Here is a 25,935-nt window from a genome sequence, read left to right as displayed (position 1 = left end):
CCTATGTTTTGAACATACAATAGTTGCCTCCGTTGATGACACATGTATTTAATCAGGTTCATCCATATATAGGGTTAGGACATTTCACCCCATTCCATATAACCCTCTATCTACCACTCCACAATAACTTGCAAGCTGCAACCTTCTGACACTCAGTTCCACAAAATAATTCAGTAAATACTACTATTTACTGTAGAATTTATGGATTCCATAACCATTTAACATGTATTAAAATAGCACTACCGTTTTTATTAGGGCTCTGTTCCCTTTTTTAATGTCTGTCAAATGTTTTTCCATTGTGGCTCTAATCCTCTTTTTTCTCATAAATCTTGTGGGTATTTTTATTATGCAATTTTTCATAGTATGGAAATTTTTTAGAAATGCATATTATGTTATAGCAGAAATGACTGTACTTTATAATCTAATTCAATTCTTACAAAAACTATTTTTCATATTAGGGAATTAGGATTCAAGGAGTTAGAGTAATTTACCCAAGAACAAGCTCCTATAAGTGGTTAAGCAAAGACTTAAGCTATCTTCTCTGACATGCTATGGAAGTCTGGGGTTCTTGACTGATGTAAGAGACAGCCTATATTTTAAAGTGATTTTCACTGAGCGCTAACAATAGCTGTCACATACTCAGAGGTGGTGGAGTATGAGGATTAAGGATTTGCCTTCTGAGGCCTTACTGCCTGTCCCTTATGACCTGTGTAATAAAGGGCAAGTTGCTAAGGTGGTTTATTCTTACAAGTTGGCCCCAAGAATCTCTTTCTTTATATCCTCAGCATTTCGCAATGGGATTTTTTCCAAAAGGTGCTATTTCCTCATCTGACTGACTTTGCAACTTGCTCTGATGAACACAATAGGGCAGAAATGACACTGTACCAAACCCAGAGAAAGGAAGGCCTAGGAAATACTGTAACATTTCACTTGCTCTCATGGAATGTTGCCAATACCTTGGGGACAAGACCAGACTAGCCTGCTCAGGAATGAAGGAAGACATGGCACAGTCACCCTGGCACTTCCAAATGAGGGGCTGATAGCCAGAATCATGAGTGAGGCCATCAGAGACTCCCTGGCCTTCAGTGAGCCAACAGCTAGTTGCATATGCATGAGTGAGGCCAGCTAAGATCAGCCAAGCCAGATCAGCAGAATTATTATTGTACACTACTAGATCTGAGGGATAGTTGCTATATGAAAAAAGCCAGATGATATGCTTTAACCTCTATGCATTAACTGTCCAATATGTATAATGAGAAAACTAACAGAGTTGGAAAAATAAATGAATTCAATATATGAGATACTTAGGATAGCACTCAGGTGTTAAGCTCGATTCTGGTTATCTGTTGCTGTATTAAAAAAACATGGTGGCCTACGAACAATAATTGATTATTGTTATTGTATCCCATGTATCTGAGGGCTGAATGGGTTTAGTTAGGTGGTTCATGCTTGGAATTTCTCACTCATCTGCAGGCAGACAGTGGCTAAGGCAAGGATCACCTTGAAGATCTCTTCACTCAAGTGGTACCTGGATCAGAAAACTCAAAAGTTGTAGGGTGAGGTGTTGTCCAACTGGAACACAGACACTTTTGTCTCTCTTTCTCCCTCTTTCTCTGATCTCTCAAAATGATGACCTTAAGTTAGCTAGACATCTTACTTAGTACTTGGAGATTCCCAGACTGAGCTTCCCAAGAGAAGCAGGCAGAACTTGTGTGGCCTTTTAAACCTTAGACCCAGATGCCACACTGTGTTTTTTTCCACCATTTTCTTTTTTAAATATACTGTAATTAGTGATTTTAATTATATTTCACACTGAGATATAAAGTGGAAGGAATATAGAGGCACATAATAGTTGGTGCATTTCTCTCTAATCTTACCTCCCTCCCTCCCCTTCCATGTACATGTCATTGTTATTGGTATTGATAATTTCACTTACTTACATATCATTAAACTATTACCTTCATTACATCTTGACCCTCTTCTCTCCCCTAAACTCTCCCCATCGCTCCATTGAAGTCTCTATTCCTTTATCTGAGGTCTCTTTTGTTTTTCAATTTCTCTCTAGCGTCCACATACAAGAGAAAACATACAACAATTCACTATCTGAAACTGAATAACCTAGCTTAGTATAATATTCTCAAGTTTCATCCATTTCCTGCAAATAAAGTCACAGAGTTTTATCCAAATTTGAGAATGGACTTAAACTCTCTGTCTTGATGAGAGATGTGCCAGATTATTTGCCAATGTATTTAAAAGCCACCATGATCTCTTTACATTAATCCATAATTACATCAGCCTCATAGCAATTTTCAATATGAGAAAACTTGGTCTTGGGGAGATTAAATAATTTGCTGAAGGTTACAAAACTGGCAATTCTCAGTGCCCAGGATTCTCTGAGCCAAAGCCTATAATTTTCCTGGTATGTGATACTACTAATCTCATTCATTACATGTAGGTCAATTCCACTACATCAGAGGGCATAATAACCTCTGAGTTGGGAGATACTTAGTTGTCACTCCTACATGTGACACTGCGTGCACTCATGTATGGATAAATAACCAGTCAGCCCTGCTTTTATGAACTTTTGTCACAAGCCTGTTTACACTCCACTTCTATAAAAGTTATTATTTTATTGCACAGAAGAAGAAGGATACCAGGAATCAAAATTGAGAATTATCTTTCCGTTATAATAGATTATCACATATCTCTTAATTTCATGGTCTGATTCCTCTTGAACTTTCTCAACTAGGCTTATGCACTTTGAATGTGATATAGAGAAAGGTCTGCAAGGCAGTCAAAATACACAACTATTGGTTGACTCTGAATAAGGAGGCATCGGAGAGTAGGACCATGAAAAATCCAGAGGCAAAGGAAATGTTAGAGATAGGGCAGAGGTCAAAAGATGCAGCCTGGTGTAGATAAAATAATTGTAATTTGGTGGAGGCAGTGCCATTCTTGCTGTATGACAGACCCGCAGCTGGGAAGAGAATTCTACAGGGCTGGAAGACTCTGGCAAAACTGAAGCCATTGTCCCTCTTGATTTTAGTTATAATAATGATAATATTAATGAAATTTGAACATTGCTTTGATTGAGGATTGCTGTTTTGTAATAATCTGAAAATTGATGTGAATATGACTGAAAAATGCCCTAAGATTTGTGCTGGGAATAGCACTAAAATGTGTGTGTGTGTGTGTGTGTGTGTGTGTGTGTGTGTGTGTGTGTACTTTCAAGAAGCTACATAGAAAAGGGTTCTTTGCTCCTCTGCTTACAACACCTAACTCACTTAAGGTTTTAGTCATGAAAGGAAAAAGTTAACTTTAGGCAAATTATACCTACTATGCATGGCCTTCCATATGTTGCTTATAAGTTAGGGGGTCAACTGTGGCATCCCCTTCAGGGGGCTAACGCTAATCAGAATACTTTTCCACCTCCAACCATCCTCCACTTTCCTGTACAGGAGTGTCTGATGAATGGAAAGCACAGAGTTAATATTACTGGAAAATGGCTTGATGTCAGGACTCTGCCATTCCTACAGAGGGTGGGGCAGGCAGGGACCTCCTTGGTGCCTGCTCACTAAAACACAAAAGAGTTCTCTTGATAAACAACTTAATAGATATTATAGAAAATTAGGTGTAGGTATTGTATGCTAGATAAATAGAATAAGTTTAGTGGGGGTTTGGTGGTTGGGTCAAAATAAGTAAATAGAATCACCTAGTGGCCAAAATAGCAGATAAAATTAGCAGTTAATTTTATAAGTAGATACAGTAAGTCTAATAGTAGCTAGGATAAAGGATAGGATAAGTTTAGTTAAAGTTTATTATGTGTGATGTACAGTAGTAATAGGTTTTGTGGGTCGTCATTACAAATTAATAAAAAAAAAACAGGAAAAACAGGTGGCTTTGAGATGTGCCTGCTATGTGGAATTCAGGTTAATGAAAAATTAGATGAAAAACAATGTGTGAAATGTGGTTTTGAAAAAGTAAATGAAAAGCAAAATATGTATGATGTGGCTTGCTGTAATTTGTCATATTCATATATAAATAAAGTATATTCTAGGGCACAGGCAGAGATGCCTTCCCCTGCTACTAAGCACGGCGTCTCTCATTCCTCAATTTTGCCAACCCTACACCTATTTCCAGATCCTGAACTGGTCAAGACTGCACCCCGGCAGTAATTCCTTCTATTTATAGAACAGTAGTTTCAAATTAGGTTCATGTGTATTATTTCACTTAATCTCAACAGCAAAAAGAGGGGTAGTTTCATTCAACATTTGTGAATGGAAGAGAAAAATTGCCTTTCTCATGAGCATATGGTTGGGAACTACAGAGCTGAACCTATAATTTGGGCAATGAGTCTGAGTCCTGAGCATTAACTACCACACACAAGATAGGATTGGAACATCTCACTCTAATTTTGTCAAATAAGCCATTGACTTCTTAGTTCCTGAGTTTTCATATACCCCTGAGGTGGTTGTTTCAAATAACTTTTAAGTTACCTTGTCTGTCTGGTAGTGTATAATATATCATGGTAAAAATGTCACAGATTGCATGAAAATGAAGCTTTGCTGTCTACCAGAGATCAAACTTACCCTTCCAGTTCCCTAAAAAGGCTACCATATTGGAAACTGGTATCCATCCCTCCTTAAGAACAATTTTCCCCTCTAATTTTCCCATTACCATTTCTCAGATAAAGCCAATAACTTTGGTTAAGGTTCCCTTTGAATCACATTCATCATAAAGACATGTGTGACCTGGAAAGTGAGACCATTGAAAGGGACAATCGATTTCATTCTTCTACCTAACAGTTACAGTGTCAATGGAATGGCTGCCAGATGAAACTAAGGCATGAAATAGCTTATTGAACACTGTTTTGTTTGTTGAATTATTGGTTTTGCCTCCTTATGTTTAATTCTCTCTCTCTCTCTCTGAGCTAATAGGGTCAATTTACTAAGTTTTGTTGCGCTACTGTTTAGTAAATATTATGGCATGGATCTAGAAAGTGTCCCAAAGACTCACATGTAGAACTGGTCCCCAATTCATCAATGTTAGAGGTGGGAGTCTTGAGAAATAATTGGATCATGAGGGCTCTGATCTCACCAATGCATTAACTCATGTATTAATACTTTGGTGGTGTTACTGGGAAGCAAGGGAAATTATAGGAGGTGGGTTCTGGTTGAAGGAAGTACATCACTAGGTGCATGCCCTGGAGGGCATATCTTGTCCCTGGCTTTTTTCTTCCTCTGCCTCATTCTCTACCTTCCCCCAGCCCAGCTTCCCACTGTGATGAGCTAAGCATCTTGGCTCTACCACACCCTTTTGTCACAACATTCTGCCTGAGCTCAGGCTCAAATCAATGGAGCCAGCCGACCATGAACTGAAACCTCCAAAACCATGAGCCATATAAGTTTTTCCTCTTTTAAGTTGTTCTTTTCAAGTAGTTTTGTCACAGCAACAAAAAGCTGACTAACACTATTTCCCTAAAAGCTCATTTGATGAAGGCTTGGACCTCAGTTGATGGCGGTATTGGGAGGTGGTGAAAACTTTAGGAGGTGAGGCCAGTTGGAGGAGGTGGTCACTGGGGGTGAGAAATTGAAGTTTATATTTTGTCCCCAGACCCTTCCTCCCTCTCTGCTTCCCAGCTGCCATGAGGTGAGCAACTCTGGAGCAACTTTGCTCTAAAACATTCTTTCTACCATAATGTTTTGCCTCAACACAGATCCAGAAACAATGAAGCCAATTGACCAGGACTGAAACCTCTCAAGCCATGAGCCAAAATAAATTTATCTTCATGACAAGTTTATTTTCTCATGTATCTTTTCATAGCAATGAAAAGCTAACACAGTAAGAAAAGATACCGTTAAGAATTACAGTTGATCAAAGCAAAAAATTCAGTATATACCATCTTAACTGAGTCAGAAGAATTATATTTAAAATCAAATTCTTCTCATCCCTTGGGAATTTGTGAATTGGAATATGTAAAACAGAATTAATAATATTTAACTTACAAGGTTATATAGAGGATTAAGTGAAATAATCTGCAGAGAGTGTATTTTGTGTGTGTGTGGTACTGGGGATAGAACCCAGCAGCATTTTACCTCCAAGCTATAACCCCAGCCCTAATTTTTATTCTTTATTTTGAAACAGGGTCTCACTGAGTTGCAAAGGGCCTCACTAAGTAGCTGAGGCTGTCCACGAACCACGATCCTCCTGTCTCAGTCTCCTGAATGCTGGGATTACAAGTCACCACACATACCTACAAAGAGTGTTTTAACAGAGAACCTGTGTAGACAGTGTTTTAGCACAGTATAAAAAATGTTCCATCAATATTATTTGTATTATCACTAAAGGGAGAAACACAATATATAGCAAAAAGTAAATAATATAAAACAAAGAAAATAATATAAAATAAAGAATTTGGAGAGTAAGACATGGCATAGTCACAAACAAGCAATAGAGAAGTCATAAAGTCTAGGAATATACAAAACTGTGTTTCTGCATCAAAAGTTATGACTTCTCCTTTAGGTAGAGAGAATAAAGGTTTATGAAAAGTTGTTTTGGGTAGATGATACCTGGGTACGTTTCACTATTTTCTTATGCTTTCCTTTCAAAATGTTATTCTGCAAAATAACAACTAGAATAATTACTAGAAAGGCCAGTGAGGTTCACAAAATGGTACCCCTGGGACAAAGTTAAAGATGGTAACAGAACTTGGTTGGTTGATTAGTTAAGTTGGAGATACAGATCCATGAATGGAGAGGCCTAAGGCAAGCATGTGTGAGGAAAGTAATAGAATGAGAGGAAAGGAGGGTTTTTTGCGGGGGAGAGGGTCTGGAGATGGAACCCAGGGACATTCAACCTCCAAGCTACACCCCTGCCCTTTTTTTATCCTTTATTTTGAAAGAGGGTCTCACTAAGTTGTGGAGGCTGTCTGCGAACTGCAATCCTCCTGTCTCAGCCTCCCGAATGCTGGTTTTATAAGTGTGCGCCACCATGCCTGGCTTGAGAGGGAAGGTTTTTTGAACCTACCCGGACACTCAAAAGAGTAGGAGAATCTACACATTTAAGACAAACTATATCTCAAACCTAACACCGAACTTAACCTATAAGCAAATCTTGTACTCAAACTCTTTTCCAATATTTCAATGGGGATCAAAAAACATGCAAATCACTGTTACTTCTTAATAGAGCAAGGAATGCTGTCGTTCCACTATGCCAGAGTTTCTGCCACTAGGAGGTCTCAATACCATGATTTGTCCACTTCGGTATCTGTCAGCATTTTTGCAGCATTCTTAACCATGAAACTCAGAGGAAAGATTTATTTTTTTGGTTTCAAGATCAGTCCAGGTGAGGCCAGGGACCATAGATCTCAGGGCAGGGCAACAGGAAGTAGAGAGAGGGATAATGCATGGGCTGTGCTCACATCACGGAGGCCAGAAGCAAGAGACAGACAGACAGACAGACAGACAGACAGACAGACAGACAGACAGACAGAGACAGAGAGAGATCAGGGGAAGGAGGAACCATACTAATAATCTCCAAGGCCACTCCTCCCAGGGACCACCTCCTCTAGCCACACCCTATTGGCCTACTGGGTACCATCCAGGTAAATCCATTACTGTGAACTTATTCACTTCTGTGATTACAACCCTCATGACTCAATTATATCAACCCTGAATTTTTTTTTTTTTGGTGGTACTGGAGTTCCTGGAAACCCTTCTACCTCTGGGCTATACTCCCAGACCCATCTTTATACTTTTTAAAATTTGGAAACAGGGTCTCTTAAGCCAGTGTGCTGGCTTCGAACCTGCACAATCCTCCTGTCTCCACCTCCCAAGCGCGGGGATTACAAGCATGCGCCACCACTCCTGGCTCAACCCTGAATTTTAAAAAATGAGCTCTTTAGGGGACATCTTATATCTAACTGTAATATTCTACTCCTGCCCCTAAAGAGCACACGCTCAGCTCAGAATGCAAAATGCATTTTGTTCTCTCCAAGAGTTCCCACTCTCTTAACAGTTCTAGCATTGGTGAAAGTCCCAGAGTCCAAAGTCTCCTCTGGGACTCCAGCTGAACTCTTGTGAGCTCCTATAAAAGACAATGAAGATCAAATAAGAAACAAGTTACACACAACCAATACACAATGGCAAAGTGTAAACATTTGCATTCCCAAAGGGAGGAATAGGACCATAAAAAGAAGGAATGGGACCAAAACAATAACAAAAGCCACAGAGAAAGCATTTGATCTTTCAGCTCCACTTCTGACATCCAGGACACATGGCAGTGAGATGTGATCTCCAATGAGCCTTGGTAGCCCACCCTTGCAGCCTGGCTGATTGCAATGGGTGGCTATTGCCTCTTCCAGGCTGGCTCCATGGTTCCCAGATACCACACTTTCCTAATGGTTGACCCAAGTTTCTCGTGTTTCTAAATCTTGGGGTTTTCTTTGAAACCTTGGTTTCATCCTCACAACTTCACAAAGTACCCCATTTGGGCCTGGCTTCTAGGCCTTCCTTTGAAATTTGTAGGGAAGCTTCCATAATCCTCTTTTTCTAGCAAAGCCAGCATTATGAGGGCTCTGAGATTGGCTGCCAACAGAAAAGGTAGTCTTGCCCTCCTTAATAATTGCCTCTGGGGTCTTTTTAATCAAAGACCCTAGGTTGCCACTGGCTCCAAGTCTATCTGAGCTGACCATGGCTCCAACTTTATCTGGGAGGCCTCTGGTCCCAGCTGCATCTGCTGCCACCACTATGGCCATCATTGGCCCTGCCTGCATCTTGGCCACTGCTTACTTCTTTCTTTTAGCTATCTTACTTTCTTTGATGACATCATCTTTCTGGACTGCAGCTTTACACATGCCTATCTAGCCAAACTGCAAATCTATAAAGTCTCTCTGCTTTACTTTCCACAACAATATCTATAATGCAGTGTGGATATTTTGCTATTTTGAGATTTCCCCTGCCAATTTAATCAGCTCATTGTCTTTAATTTTGGCTTCATACAAAGTTCCAGTACATGGACAAATGCAGGTAAGTTCTTTGTCAAAGTATAACACATGTGGCTTCCATCCCATTTCCCTAGGGAGTCCTCTTTTTCCTTCATAATCTCCTGAGCACAGCCTCTACCACCTGCCTTTCTAGCCATACTCTGGCCCTTCTACTTCCCTCTCACAAACCAGTTCCAAAAGTCACAATCCACATGGTCAAACTTAGATATAGTAGCAATCTCACTTCCTTGGTACTATTTTCAGTACCCATCAGCATTCTTGCAGCTCTATTCTAAAGAGTGACCATGTAACTTAGAGGGAAGATTTATTTTCTTATGGTTTCAGGTTTAGCCTAGGTGAGGTCAAGGACCAAGAATCCCAGGGCATGGCTACAGGAATTGGAGTGAAGGAAAACGCATATGCTGTGTTCACATCATGGAGGCCAGAAGCAAGAGAGAGAGTGGGATGGGGGGACTAAATATATATAAAATCTCCAAGGCCATACCCCTGGGATCACTTCCCCCAGATACTCTACTGGCCTACTCGGCCTCACCCAGGTAAATTCATTACAATGGATTTATGCACTTCTGGAATTAGAAGCCTCATGACTCAATTATATCAACCCTGAATATTAATAAATGAGCTCTTTAGGGGAGATTTTTTTATCTAACTATAGCAACCTCTGATAAGTCCAAGTATTATTATGTCAGTGGATTCTCAACAGTTTTCTTTACTGTTACCCCAAACCTTATTCAGGGAAAAAGTAGAATGAGGAAGAAGAGTAAAAAGTGGAAAGGAACAAAAACTGTGTCCCATTGTTCAGACTAAACAATTCAGTAGGAATGAGTCCCTTGAAGATTGTATTCGCCTGGGTTATGAAGATCAGATCACATGGGGAGTAAGTATGGCAGGAAATTTATCTTCTTAAGAAAGAGCACTGTCATCTTAAATAAGACTGAGGGTAAAAACCTTTTCCTGAATATTGTGGGAAAAAGGAAGAGAATCTTTAAATTCTTTAGAACAAAGGATTGTGACCCCTGATTGTGAGATTAAAAAAAAATGTAACAATATCCCACTGGAAAGAGAAAACACATTCTAATACATGGGATCCTCTCAAGAGTCTAAGACTCCTAAGATTGGGCCTAGGGTTTGTGACTAAAAAAATAATCTTCAATATAAAGAGATAACTCTTTCTCAGTTTTTTAACTTGCACTGCTCACACACATTTATCTAAGTTTTATTACATGGCCTGTGCCACATGTTGTGAACAATGGATATTCACATGCCTAGCTGCAATCCAGCATGAGGATAGCCCTTTTTACCTTCTCTGAGGTTAGATGTGGTCTCATGACTTGCTTTTCTCAATGAAAAGTAAAGAGAGAAAACATGTATTGCTTTCTTGCTTGTACTTTAAAAGTCGCTGTATGATTTACTGTATTTTTTCTTCTTGCCGTGGTGATTATAGAAACAGGTAACAAGATGGAGCCCCCACCATCTTGATTCCCTAAGTAGCTATAATGAGCAGGACACATCTGTCGACTTGAGAGGAGTACATAATATGAATGACAAATAATCATTTATTATGCAGGGCCATTAAAACTTGAAGGATGTCGTTTTTTATAGCTTATGGTTGGGGCTTAACCTAGTCTAACTCAAAAATTGGTACTGGAAGTGAAATGGTCCCTAACAAAGCCCTAAAATGTGAAAGCTCAACTTCAAATAAATTCTTCATCAGCCTGATTTCAGAATGACCAAGATGAAAAGAACATGTAGCATGAGAAGAAATAATTATTTCTAGGTCAAACTGACAAGATTTGAGGGTTATTTGTTAATATTGTATTACCTAACTTATCTTGATTAATATACTGTTCTTTGGACTGCTAGGGGAAAGAGCTATGCCCATTGTTGGAGTGAATTCATGTGAAGAGTGGGAGTTATATTAGCTGTCTATTGGTATGTAATTAAAGCATTCTAATTCTCGGTAGCATGGACCACATAGGAACTCTTTGTAATACTTGGAATGTTCTAGAATTTTATCAGAAAGATAGTTACATAAGTATATATTCATCTAAAAAGTACATGTCTAAAAATGCAACAAGAACCCTTTATATTTACTGAGAAAATTAGTGTTGTTCCTAAAAAGAGAGAATCTATAACTGAATTTATAAGCCAGGTATGTGGCTCACGCTTGTAATCACACACTACTGGGAGGCTAAGACAGAAGATTTGCAAACATAGGTTTGCAGCCAGCCTCAGCTACTTAGACCCTCCACAACTTAGTGAGACCCTGTTTCAAAATAAAGAATAAAAACAAAAAGGGTGTAGCTCAGAGGTAGAATGAATGCCTCTGGGTTTAATTCCCAGTACTGTAAAAAAAAAAAAAAAAAAAAAATATATATATATATATATATATATATATATATATATATATAATAGCTGGGTGTGGTGGTGCACGCTTGTAATCCTCGCACTTGGGAGGTGGAGACAAGAGGATGGTGCAGGTTTGAACCTAGCCTTGCTGGATTAAGAGATCATGTTTCCAAATAAAAATATAAAAATAGGTCTGGGAGTAGCCCAGAGGTAGAAGGGTTTCCAGGAACCCAGTACCACACACACACACACACACACACACACACACACACACACAAAAAAATATATATATATATATATATATATATATATATATATATATGATAAATTTAAAAGGAGTTTATAGGAGATCTCAACATAGAATCCAGTAAGATGGAGAGAAAGGAGTAAAGATATTCTTGTTCTGAGTTAAGATTTCCAGGAAAATATAATTAGGTACATTTATTTAAAATGCAAGAATAAAATATCTTCATGTGGCACAGGCAAAGATTCCATAAATCAAACACAAAAGTAACTAATTAGAAAGGAAGAGTTAAAATCGAATTGTATAAAGGCTAAAGATTTCTGTTCATCGAATATACAAAAATGAGAGAATAAATTTCAGTATGAATACCCATATACAGCCCATATCTAAAAGAACTACTCCAAAGCAATAAGCAAAAAAGGTCATTACAATAGAAAAACCAGCCATACTTTACATAAAGGGATATCTAAATGGTCATTAAACACTGAAGATTCTCAATATCATAGTCTTTAAGGAAATGCAATTCAAAACCATAATGACTAAAATTTAAAAAAAAAGGTGAAAGTAAAATGTTAGCAAGAAGATAGAACCACCAAAATCTCATATACTAACTACTGTTAGACTGTAAATCGGCTCAACCATTTTGGGAAACTGGGAGTAAAAGTTTCATTAAATCTACTGAAAATATATAAAAGCTGAATTCGCATACACTCTGGAATTACTCCTGTATACTCAACTGAAATGTGCAATTTATTCACCTTAAGACAAGCACAGGGAGGTTCATAGCATCATAACTTATAACATCAAGAAAAAAACATTGATCATGAATAGTCAACAGTAAAACAGATAACTAAGTGCAATATATTAGTTCAATGATGTACTATTTGCCATCTGCTGTTTGGCAACGAGAAGGAACAAATTGTTGGTATATGAAACAATATGGATAAATCTAGTATGTTAAATAAAAGAAGTAGTATGTTAAATAAAATAAGTCAAACATGAAAGAGTATAATTGGCTTTAAATAAGTTTCATAAATAAGCAAAACTGAGCTGGGGTGTTAGACATAGGACAAAAGTTTCCCTTGAGAGTGGGATCATGACTAGGAAAGGAGAGAGCAGGCTTGTGGGTAACTGTAAATTTTCCCATTTGATCTGAGTTCTGGTTGCACATGGGCATTCAACTTGTGAAAAATTATTTGTGCAGTTTTCTGTATCCATTATAATTGAGATAAACTTTACTTAAAAATAAAAAGAGTGGGATATTAAAAATGTAAAAGGTAATCAGTGAAGAAGTAGAATAAGAACTGACTTCGAAACCACTTAAAGGAAAAATTGGCCAAAGGAAAAAAGCAGTAAAATAAAAAGCAAAAAACTGGGAATAACAAATCAAGAAAACATAACTAGAAAAGAAAAAATAGATAATGAAATTTAAGTCTGATCATAATAGAAATTGTTGTAAATATAATGAAATAAAAATATTACATTGAAAGATAAAATTCTCAAAGGATCTGATGAAACAAACAGTATCTATGTGTATAGTGTCAGATTCTTCCTAACCACGACTTATTTTACATTCTATAAAAATTGTATTCAGATAGAGCCCCACGTAACATGTAAGCAATAATATTATTTCCAGTGCATGTCATATCTTTCAATTGCCTTCTTTTCAGGTTCAATTATAGTGTTGAATCTAGTCAAGTTTCTGTTTGCCTGTTCCTCCCACCATCTTCTTGGAGAACCTGGGGGTTAGAAGTTACTCTCCAGATGTGGAGAGGAAGCAGGATGATTCCCAGCCCTTCAGACAGCTTGAAGAATCCCTCTTCACATTTCTTGGTTCCCCGAAGGAGTCTTCTTAGCAGTCCAAAAGGGTGGCTTTAAACATTTACAAATAGCTAGTGGCCTTGACCTTTTCCATTTAGTTTGATTCAATCTACAAGTCCTACTTTAGTCTCCATTTTTAGGCCAAAAGCAATGTACTGTCTCTAAGGCTTTCCTTGCTTTGTTTTATCTTATTTCTTTCATTGACACTTTTATTGGTGCATTGTAGTCTCACATCATAGCACTTAGTGGGCTTTCTCCTAGCTCCCTCCCCATGCCCCACTTCCTCATACTAGGTATTGAGGTGGACATACTGTCAATGCGAGTGATTCCTTTATTGATTCTCCCTCTCCCCCCTAGCCCTCTTCCCCTAGACCACCTTCCTAATTCCACTGGAGTTTTTTCTCCATGATCACTAGTCCCCCTGGTATCCCAATTACTCCCTAGCTTCTGCATATGAGAGAAAACATATGACCCTTCATTTCTGTGACTGGCTAATCTCACTTATAATGTTCTCCAGGTCCATCTACTTCCCTAAAATGACATTTTTTTCTTCTTTATTGATAAGTAGAATACCATTGTGTGTATATTCCATGACTGACACCTAGGTTGATTCCATAATTTAGATATTGTGAAATGCGCTGCTATAAACGTGTTTATGCATGTATTTGGCCTTATATATACTATTCTGGCTTCAGATATATAATATTTTAATTTCAATTCCTTTGGAAAGATAGCTTGGAGTGGTATAGCTGGATCATATGGTGGATGCCTTCTCAATTTTCTGAAGAATCTCCACACTAATCTCCATACTAGTTGTACTAATGTGCAATTCAACCAACAGTGTAAATGAGTTCCTATTTCCCCACATCCTTGCCAGCATTTGTTGTTGTTTGACTTCTTGATGATTGTTATTCTGATTGGGGTTATATAGAATCTCAGTGTAGTTTTGATTTGCATCTCTCTAATTTCTAATAATTTTGAATATTTCCATGTATTTATTGGCCATTTGTATTTATTGTTTTGTGAAGTGTCTATTTAGTTCAATTGCCCATTTCTTGATTTTTTTTATTTTTTAGTGTTAAGTCTTCAAAGTTCTTTGTATATGCTATATATTAGTCCTCTGTCAGACAAATAGCCAGCAAAAATCTCCTATTGTATAGGCTTTGTCTTTAGGTTCTTGATGGTTTCCTTTGATGACCTTTCATTATTGTTTAATTTTCTATGGGTTTGCGGGCAGGGTTGTTTTGGATTTTTGTGGTTGTTGTTGTAGCTTTTTTGTGATTCTGAGGATTGAACCCAACAGCATTATAACTTCAAGCTACACCCCAGGAATTTTTTTTAGTTTGAAGCAGAATCTGACTAAGTTGCTGGAGGCCTCACTAAATTGCTGAGGCTGCCCTCAAACATGTAATCTTCCTGTCTCTGCCTCCCAAGTACTAAAATACAGGCATGGGTCACCATGCCCTGCCATATGTTTTTATTTTTTAGTATACGTCTTTACTATACTTTATACTCACAAGGAAGAATGAAGAGAGAAAGGAAAAGGAGAAGAATGAAAAAGTTAATGAAGTATTATTATTATTGTGATGAAGTATTCAAAGAAAATGGGTAATATGAAAAGAGTAGAGAATGAAGTATTAAAATATTTTATTGGATTGAATGGGAAGAGAGCACAAAGAGAGAGAAAAGTGAGAGTAAACAGAGCGGAATAAAAAGAGAAGAATGGAGTTAAGATCTATTTGGCACCAAGGTCCTCAATTAAGTTTATAAATTGCTACTATTAGACAAACCACTGGGCTTCAGAAATATTGCCAAGGGAAAATGCTCTTCTGTAGGACACATAACAACTTGTAACTTCTCGTTGCATGTGTTACTTAAAAATAGTGAAATATCTGATTCTGCCTACTTTAGTAAAATAATAAAACAGCTTTTGAAAAAAATAAACAGTTCAATCGATTGGGACCCCAACCAAAACAATGACTTGTTTTCTTCTCTTGTGCAAACTGACAAAACTACTGTTTTATTATTGTGTCTAATATAGCATACATTTGGAACAAGATTCTTCTTTGACTCCTATCAGCCCAGTTGTTTCATGAAGCAAAAAAAAAAAAAAAAATGCCTGCATACCCATGTTCTTCTTTCTTTTGCTTTTGGTAGAAAGTGGCTAAGACCTGCCTTCATTTTTTGCTTCCGTCTAAACACAGCTCAAAGATAAAGCCATATCAAATAACCTTATTTTTTGTGCCTTTGCTTAAATTTTAATTTCAGAGAAAATGAATGACAACATAATGGAACTATATTGTTTTGATCTTTCTGATACTCTTTCTCCTATTTTCTCTCCTCTGTCTTGGGGGAATTGTCCCTCTCTTATCAACCTGGTTGTCACACATCTTCCAGAACACTTGTCACCTTCCTGTTTCCATTCTCTCTGAGGTTAGGGCATTGACACAAAAGTCACTGATTTGGTCCTCTTTTCAGCAGACACACACTGTCTTCAGTGTAACAAGAAGATGGATAGATTTAATTTCATGTTATTCGAAGACCCACACTTAATTTGATTTTCTACTGTAAACATCAATGTTTTGGTTAAATGATTTGACAACACTCAGCTTTCACATTTTTTAAACAACCAACCATGTGAGAATTCATAAGAGCAGAAAGTCAATCTACTTTATCGGAATTGTTATACATGCTGGACATGTACAAAAAAGCAGAGATACCTGCTTTTACCAAGCAAAGGCATTCCCTACCATTAATAGTACATTCCTGCCTTGTTTTACTTGGGAAGGAAAATGTGTAGGAATTAGTAGTCAAAGCAACAGCGGTACTACAAATAGAAATGAGTAGAACAGAAGTAGCTATCTTGATTTAATTATTTTACAATATATATAAAGTATCATACCATAAATATATACAATATTTAGGTGCCAATAAAGAAAGAAGAACAAAGTGGGGTGTGGTGGTGTATACTTGTAATCCCAGTACTTAGGAGGCTGAGACAGGAGAATCACAGTTCACGAACAGCCTAAGCTACTTAGTAAGGCCCTCCACAACTTAGGGAGACCATTTCAAAATAAAATATAAAAAACATATGAATATAATGCACCGATAAAAAATTAAAAAATAAAAAATAAAATAAAATGAAAAGAGGGCTGAGAGTGTAGCTCAGAAGTAGAATGCCTTGGGTTCCATTCCCAGTATCACACACACACACACACACACACACACACACACACACACACACACACAAATGTGAAAATACTATTCCAATCAATTATTTTCACACAAAATCCAAAATCTTGCATTGTTAGATTTTTTTTACCATTTGCTATTCATCTAGAAAACTGCCTAACAATCATGAGTATACATAACCAAAGAAGCTATCAGATCCTGTCATTCTCAACCTGGCTGTGCACCAAAGTTATGTGTTAAATTTTTTAAAACATCTGCTTCTAGACTCATCCCCTTTAACTTTAAAAAGTTCTATATGTGACTCTGGCATAGATTCAGGCTTAAGAAGCGCTGGTTTAGTCTATCTCTTACCAAATTGTTCATTTTTGATCTAGAGAAGTTAAAATTCCAAAAGTGTAGCCGGCGTGGTGGTGCATGGTTAGGAGGCTGAAACAGGGTGATCGCACAGGTTCGAAGCCGGCTTCAGCTACTTAGTGAGGCTCTCAGCAACTTAGTGAGACCCTGTTTCCAAATAAAGTATAAAATAGGTCTGGGAGTATAGCCTGGACCTAGAAAAGCCCCTGGGTTCCATCCCCAGTACCACACACACACAAAAAAAATTCCAAAAGTGTAAATACTTGCCATGAAAACCACCGTCTTACTCATATTTTTGTGCTTCAACTTAAGACTACAAAGGTTCTCCTTGATAGCTATAAGCAGTTGAGACCATTTGATGGGTATGAAGAGGCTGTGTACAGGCTGTTTTTTATGATGATAAAATTATGAAGCAGATACACCAGATGCTTCAACTATGCCTTAAATGCAAATTGCTGTGTAAAATTCACTTTTTAAAAATTGTATTAATTATTTCAGATCAGTTGGGTACCATCCAATAAAATTTAGCATCCATAGTCAGGGTCAAAAATGAAATTTTTCTTTCAAACATTTTGAACTTTGCTTTCTGAGGGTGGTGAGCTATGTATTAAGTCCCTGGTCCTTGGCAGGAAGAAAGAAAATAGGGATTACTCTTCACTGAGAAGAGGAAAACTGTAAGAGAAAATCCACAGGCACAAGAACTCTTCACTTACATCTCAAGCAGAGCCTCCTGAGAACCTGCTTGCCTCCCTCCTTCCTCCACTGCAGTCATGGTGCAACCACACTGTGTTCTTCCCTCTGTGATGCCCTGAACACGATCCTCCTTTCTCTGGATGAAGTACTCGTCTTTTAAGACCAGGGCACCTTTGCTTTTAAGCCCTGGTGGAATGTCACCTCTTCTACAAAGGATCCTTGCGCCTGGTCCTTCCTCCAGTCCCCTAAGTCTGTACACATTGTACCAACCAATGCAGCATAGCTATTTGGTTGCATGTGAGCCTTCTCATCTGGCTGGCAACTACATGAGCACTTCTCTGCATTTCTTGTTTCTAGCATAAAAGGCACTGAATAAGTGCTCATTGAATAAATAAGAAATGGGGTGTGTGTGTGTGTGTGTGTGTGAGAGAGAGAGAGAGAGAGAGAGAGAGAGAGAGAGAGAGAGAGAAAGAAAATATGAGAATGAGAATACTGGAGATTAGACCTAGCAGTGTTCTGCCTCTGAGCTACATGCCCTATTCCCCAACCCTTTATATATATATTTTTCAGACAGAGTCTAAGTTGCCTAGGCTGGCCTTTTGTGAGCTTCCTGCCTCCGCCTCTTGAGTAGCTGGAAATATAGGCACATACCACCACATCTGACAAGAAAATATTTCCTAAGTTTCTATTGCACTGGATATAATTCTTTTGAATTGCCTCAAAAAGTGGCAACAAGAGAAAGACAGAAAGAGAGAAGAGACAGAGACAGACAGAAAGATATAGAGATAGAGAGAAAGAGAGAGCTGTCCCCTTGGGGTCCATGACATTGCAATAAATCTGCTAAACAATAGGCCCCCAAGTCCCTGTCTGACTGCAGCCTTCTGCAACTTACCAGCAGAATTGTGATTGGGTTGCTGCAGTTTGGATCAGAGAGAAACAGCGTGGAAGCCTGGATTGAATACCCCTGTGTGTACCCAGGTGGTCCAGATGGCCAGTTTCAAATCCCAGGGGTGTCAGCCGTGGTCTGGTCGCAGGTACTGTTCTCGTTTTTAAGACCAAGGTGGGGGGGAGACTGGGGTTAAAGGTCAGAAACATAATCATAAATCATAGGAGAGAACCTACTTAGAGTGCAGAGAAGGGAGAACATTGATCTAATATTTCTAAGACCATGAGGCAAGGCTCTTTGGTTAAAATTTGTAAAGTTCCAAAATGAATATAGCTCCAAAAGAAGATGAGAAGAATATATGTATGTTCGTTTTGTGGGAAACTACAGCCCTCTATAGGCACCCTACTAGACTCAGCCCCACAATAAAATAACTTCAGTTCATTCTTCATCTTCTCCAGCACCCACCAGGAACTCAGCACATTGTTAGGTGTCTAATTTAAATTTACCACCTTTTCGTTATCACACTGACCTGGAAGAACAAGGAAGGACCAGCTTATTTCCTCTAAATCCTAGAGCCAATAATTAGATTTTAACCCAGTGTGGGGTGTGTGTGTGTGTGTGTGTGTGTGTGTGTGTGTGTGTGAGAGAGAGAGAGAGAGAGAGAGAGAGAGAGAGAGAGAGAGAGAGAGAGAGAGAGAGAGAGATAGATACTGGGATTGAACCCAGGATCATTCTACATCTCAGCTACAACCTTGCCCCCTCCCTTTTTTTGGTTCTTGGGATTGAATTCAGGTGTATTCTACCTTTGAGATATACTTCCAGCCCTATTTGATTTTCTTTTATTTGAAAACAGGGTCTCACGAGGTTACTGAGAATCAGTCCTTTGTATTCTTTTATTTTCAAACAGGGTCTTGCTAGGTTGCTAAGAGTCTTGCTGCTTGGTGAGGCTGTCCTCAAGTTTTGAATCCTACTGTCTCTGCCTCCCAAATACTGGGATTACAGGTGTGCGCCACCACAGTTAGCTAACGTAACGTGTTTTTAACATATGACCTGCATGCTGTTTCTAGGACTTGCTTGATCTTGTGATTTTAAGACATTTTCACTTATATCATGTTGAGTAAAGCCCCACAAGTTGTAAAAATTAACAGACATGGATAGAATAGAGGGGGAAAAAACACAGAAAAACTCTATTTTTTCTTAGTGATAATACATGCAAGCAGTGGTTTACCCAGTGCTTGAGAAAATAAAAGCTTATTCAACTACTCTGCAGTTTTGAAATAAAACCTGCTGCCGTACAGACTGCTCATGGCTTCAGACAAGCTTGGGTGTGCTGGTTGGGATTTGGAATAGCAACTCTGATACAGGGCAAGATTTCTGAGTGCAGAATGCTATCAGCTTTTTGCAGAAGTTAGCAGCACTTTTATTGAAAACAAAAAAGTTATCTGGTGAGATTGAGTGGTAACTGCACATGCATAAAAATGCCCCCATGATCAAAGAGCTTTAAAGTGCCCACTTTATCAAACTGACTTACACAATGGAGAGAGAAAATTCCTGCTTTTCTTCCAGCTTTATATTCATTAAATGGGCACTATAAAAATCATTGCTTTCCTTTCTTGCTTTTTATCACTGCTAGTCCAAACATAACGTTATTCTTGACTATAAACCATCCCATGCTACAGCATTTCTTCACAGGGAAAATATCAAATTCTTATAGTTATATTCCCTACTTGATACATTACATGTGATTTCAATTTTATGGCAGACACTGAATATTAAAATATGAATAATTTACACTTCTGGACTTAAGGAGCTCAAAATATATTAAAACAGATGAAACAAATTGTCACCATATAATATCATGAGCATTATAATAAAGATTTTACAAAGTAATATGTATCAAGGAGGAAGAAGCCTCTAACTTTACCTGGGGGTAGAAATGGAGAGTTAGGGCTGGACATTTTCAGGATAACATGGAAAATTTACATGCGGTGGGTTGGAAATTTTAGAGGTACTCTCTTTGGCGTCTCCTAAGATTAGTAAGTTTCTATTCATATAGTAAGCTAGTAGAAGTGTTCATTGTGAAATGCAAAGTCTACATAATTCTGATTGAAATGAAGATCCAAATGTATTCATTTAGCATGAACTATACCCACAGTCTGAATGAACAAAGAAAAAGAGATAAATTACTAATTTCATTCACATGAAAGCAAGGGATCTTAATCACTTTAATCACAATATTTTTCTAGACCCTGATCTTCTTATGTCCAGGTTCATCTTCTCTACAAACCTAGATAAAATGCCAGTGAAGATTTCATATCATATCAAAATGTGAACCTTGATGGGTTACAGTTGGTAAGCATTAGTAGGCGATAACAATAGAAAACCTAAATACCTAACTTGGAACATCAGGTACAGCAATAAGAGTAATGCAACAATGATTAAGAATAAGAAAAAAAAGATATTGTGAAATCATAAAGTGTTAAGAAAGATGTTAACAACTGAAAAATCTTAAATTGAAACAAGATTTCAGCTCTAAGTTCAAGAATAAATATTATAGTTATATCCAGGCTGTTTATTGTCGGTTACACTTTGGGGAGTAACTTAGAGGTTCTGAATGGTCTCAAAGTGGAAGTGTGAGGGACAACCAGCATCTTGTTATACAAGACAAACGTGTTTGTTTTTAGATTATCAAGAAGCAAAATGATAAAAACAAAACATTTTAAGCCCACGACTCATTATATAGCTATGAGTAGTCTTTTAAAGTATGAAATTTTCTAGATATTTTATATGCTTTCATTGCCTATAATAAAGAAATTATGCTTTCCATACTTTTAAAATTATTTCCATTCATTTAACAGTATACATTGAGATTAATGACATAGTATTGAAGAAATTTATGTTATTATTTATTTATCCAATACTCTGTGTTGGATATTTGAATTTCTTTCTGTTTTTTCTCTCTCATAAATAATTCTGCAATGAATATACTTATAGGTGAATCTTTGTACATATTTAATCTGATCATATATTTTATTTTATTTTATTTTTTGGTGGTACTGGGGTTCCTGGAAGCCCTTCTACCTTCGGGCTACACTCCCAGACCTATTTTTACATTTTTATTTGGAAACAGGGTCTCCTAAGCCAGCGCACGTGGCTGGCTTCGAACCTGCGCGATCCTCCTGTCTCTGCCTCCCAAGCGCAGGGATTACAAGCGTGCACCACCATGCCCGGCTATTTTATTTTCTTTAATTATGTACTTTGTACATACTTTATTTAATTATGTCATAAATTTAATTTTGATCAATTTTTGAAACGGAATTGAGAAGTCAAGGAATATACACACATGCACACACTCACACTCAAATATACTACTGGGATTTGGATATAGGGATACTCTCCAACTGAGCTATATCCCCAGCCCTTTTTATTTATTTTAATTTTGTGTTGGGGGGAGGTAATGGGGATTAAATTCAGGGCCATTTTACCTCTGAGCTATACCCTAGCCCTATTTTATTTCTATTTTTGAAACAGAGTTTCACTAAGTTGCTGGGGCTGGTCTTGTACCTTCAATCCTCCTGTCTCAGCCTCCCAAGTACTAATATTACAAGCATGCTTTTGTGTGTGTGTGTGTGTGTGTGTGTGTGTGAGACAGGATCTTGATAGGTTGCTGAAACTGGTCTGAAATGTCTGATCTCCCTGCCTCAGATTCGAGAGTCACTGGAATTACAGGTGTATACTATGGTCCCTAGATGAATAGGAATACTTTTCAAACTTTTCAAAAAGATTTCCAATTTCCCTATTGAAGTTTGCTATCAGCAAATTATAAGGCTGCTCCTACGCACAGCTGTCATTATTTGCATTCTCAGACATAGTTTTCTCATCCTCACCTCTGTCTCCATTAGCCAAGGGAGGCTTCTCAGTCTATCCAAAGCTCAGTGTAGTGGATGAGAATAAGGCTCATCTCCCCAGAAGCCTTTTTGTTTCCTGAGTAGGAACTATGAAGACCATCATACACTCCTTCCCAGATTTCTCCAAATCAGTTTACAATTCGACACAGATGAGAGTATTTCATTTACAGACTGTTCTCATGATAGGTTAAAATTTATGCCAAATCATGCATGCAATCTCTTGATGAGAAAAATTTATAGTGAGAACAGATTTTGAGGGAATGAGTATTTAAACATCGTACCCTCACACAGCACCATTCAGATTGTTCAAATACTTGGTTCACGGGAGAAATGCTTCAAAACACACTTTTGTTTCTCTTTGAAGCTAGCAGTTGAGAAGATTTAAACACTTGTTTCATTAAAATCAATTACTTGTGTAATCTCCCCAGCCACGGTGGAAAATGTTGAGAGGAAAAAGTCGATTTTTGATCTGAGGACAAAATGATGCTGTGCCATTTGTAACAATTACATTAGTTGTTGTTGTCTGTATACCTGAGCTACAAGTGGATTCCTTCTGACTTTTTTTCTTTTTTTATTCTTTTCTGATTTTGAGGGAATATGGAAGTAAAAGAGAAGAAATTACAATGGTAAGTCTGCCTAAAAAAAGGAAATAATTGAAAAAGAGAGGACTTTGTTTTGAAGCATCCACAGGATACATGGAAAGCTCCAAGCCTTTAAAATTATCTCAATTCACAAATACAAATAAAGATAGGTCCCCGTTAGACACCACTAAGACAGGACACTGAGACAGGGGTGGTGAAATCACAGTGCTATTTTTATTTATTTATTTATTTATTTATTTATTTACTTACTTACTTATTTACTTACTTACTTACTTACTTACTTACTTACTTACTTACTTACTTACATGGTATTGGAGATTGAACCCAGGGGCTTTCTACCTCTGAGCTACATACCCAGCACTTTTTATTTTATTTTACTTTATCTTGAAACAGAGTCTTGCTAGTATACGTAGAGTCTCTCTACTGCTGAAGCTGGTCTCCAACCTGCGAGCCTCCTATTTCATTCCCCCAAGTATTGGAATTACAGATGTGCTCCATCTTGCCCAGCTATTTATTTATTTATTTTGCAGTACTGGGGATGAAACCCAGGGGCATTCTACCTTCAAACTATACCACCAGCCCATTTTTAAATTTTCTATTTTGAAAAGAGGTCTCAATAAGTTACAGAGGGCCTCACTAAGTATCTGAGGTTAATCACAAACCATAATCCTCTTGTGTCGGCCTCCAAAGTACTGGGATTACAAGTGTGCATCACCATGCCCCGCTCACAGTACTTTTTAAAAGCATGAGTTTTGCAAAGAAATAACTTTAAAGAACTGAAGTGAAATCAGCATGTCGACATTTTAACCCTTTCTTATTGTTTTATTATAATTATGCTAAGATACAGTGTTGGACAGGTTCTCCCATCTTGGCTACTGGAGGAGACATTTGTTCATCCAAGTACATTCCAACACAACAGCTAAAGATACAGCTAATGTGACCCAGTACTGAGCTGAACAGAGGAGACTGAATGGCCAATAGTGACAGGACCAATTTCACTGAAACTTGACCCTCTGAGCATCCAGCCACCATTCTCTTATCACTCTGCAAACAACCTTCCAAATCACAAATGTGTCTATAGTGTTTTCTTTCTACCCAAATGTTTTCTTGTCTTAATTCATTTTCTGTTGCTGTAACTGAACAATGTAGACTGACAATTTTATAAAGAATAAAGGTTCATTCACCTAATGGTTTGAAAGGCTGGGAAGCTTCCCAACTGGCAGGAGAAACATCCTCTGGGCAAGCTCATCATAAGCTCAGAGGAAGATTATACACCAGAAAAATGACATCACCATATATTATCTTCTCCACTATATGTGTCATAGGTTAGGAGAAGAAGATATTGATGACTAGAGAATTAGGACAAAGCTGGGCTGGTAAAGAAGGTTAAATATTATAGTAAAGGTGATTGTGGATTTCCTTCAGTGCCCTGAAGTTCTGGACTCTCTTCTCCCATCGCCCAAATGAATCAGCAGTGGCTGTGTTGGAATGAGAGAATGGCACTAAGAGTCAGAAGTGGTGGGCTGACCATAATATAATAGAAAATGGGAAGACATTAGGTACAGATGAAATCAAATGACTGTAGGCATTGAACTTGGTGTGTTTGGGACCAAGCACAGCAAATATAATGACTTATTTTGGACAGTGACCATGATAATTTATGATGTGAGTAAATTCTAACTCTGGGAAGGCAACAAATTTGGATAGATGTGACTAGAGATTAGTTGAAACGATGCAGGTGTTTTGCTAAGGCATGTTTATACCATAAAATAATTCCAGCATTTTTCATAAACCATGGCCATATCTCTTACATTAAAAAACATTTCATATTATGTATAATGCTGGTGACTTTTTAGGAACTCTTGGTTAGTTTTATTTCTCAAAATAGCCTATCATAATGCACACACAGAGGAAAACCAAATTTGCTATATTTTATTTTATTTTATTTTATTTTATTTTATTTTATTTTATTTTATTTTGATGGTACTGGGGTTCCTGGAAGCCCTTCTACCTCCGGGCTACACTCCCAGACCTATTTTTACATTTTTATTTGGAAACAGGGTCTCCTAAGCCAGCGCGCGCGGCTGGCTTCGAACCTGCGCGATCCTCCTGTCTCCGCCTCCCAAGCGCGGGGATTACAAGTGTGCGCCACCACGCCTGGCTAAATTTGCTATATTTTATTGACAGGGTGCAATGATTTCAGGTCAGTTTGGTCACTACATAAACATCTCTTTGAGCACAGATCATAATATTAGATATGTCAATAAATAGCATCATGCTAAATACTTTATGCTTTATTTCATTATCACAACATCTCTATATACTTGACTTGTATTTAAGATGAGGAATCAAGGTCCACAGTGATAAAGGAACTGGCCTGGGGATGTACAGGTGGTCAATGGTACAGAAAAGCATAGAATCCAAATGACCTGTTTAGTCCTTGCCCTTCACCAATAGTCTATCAAATCCATATTTCTGCTTCTGTTATATATGCATGTACTCCTTCCACTAGACTGTAAGCTCTTGGAAACCAAGAATCAAGTCTTTTTTCTCTTTCAAAAATATTTGTCACAATGTTCTGAAGGAATATATCCTAATGGTTAAATTTCCAGACACCAAGTGTTAGCAGATAGATGGATGGATGGATGGATGGATGGATGGATGGATGGATGGATGGATGGATATATGATAGATGATAGATAGATAGATAGGTAGATAGAACAATTATTTGGAGAGAGGACAAAGGGAGAAAGGAAAGAGTCAGTGGACCAGCAGAGAGAAGAAAAAAGGACGCTTCAAATTTAATACTTGAGTTCTAACTTATTTCAGCCAACTCTAGTAATAAGATACGTCCTTGCAGAGAAGTAGCTAACATCTCTCTT

This window comes from Muscardinus avellanarius (assembly GCF_963383645.1).
Source record: "Muscardinus avellanarius genome assembly, chromosome: 4".
Taxonomy (NCBI): Eukaryota; Metazoa; Chordata; class Mammalia; order Rodentia; family Gliridae; genus Muscardinus; species Muscardinus avellanarius.
This window is presented reverse-complemented; position numbering follows the sequence as displayed.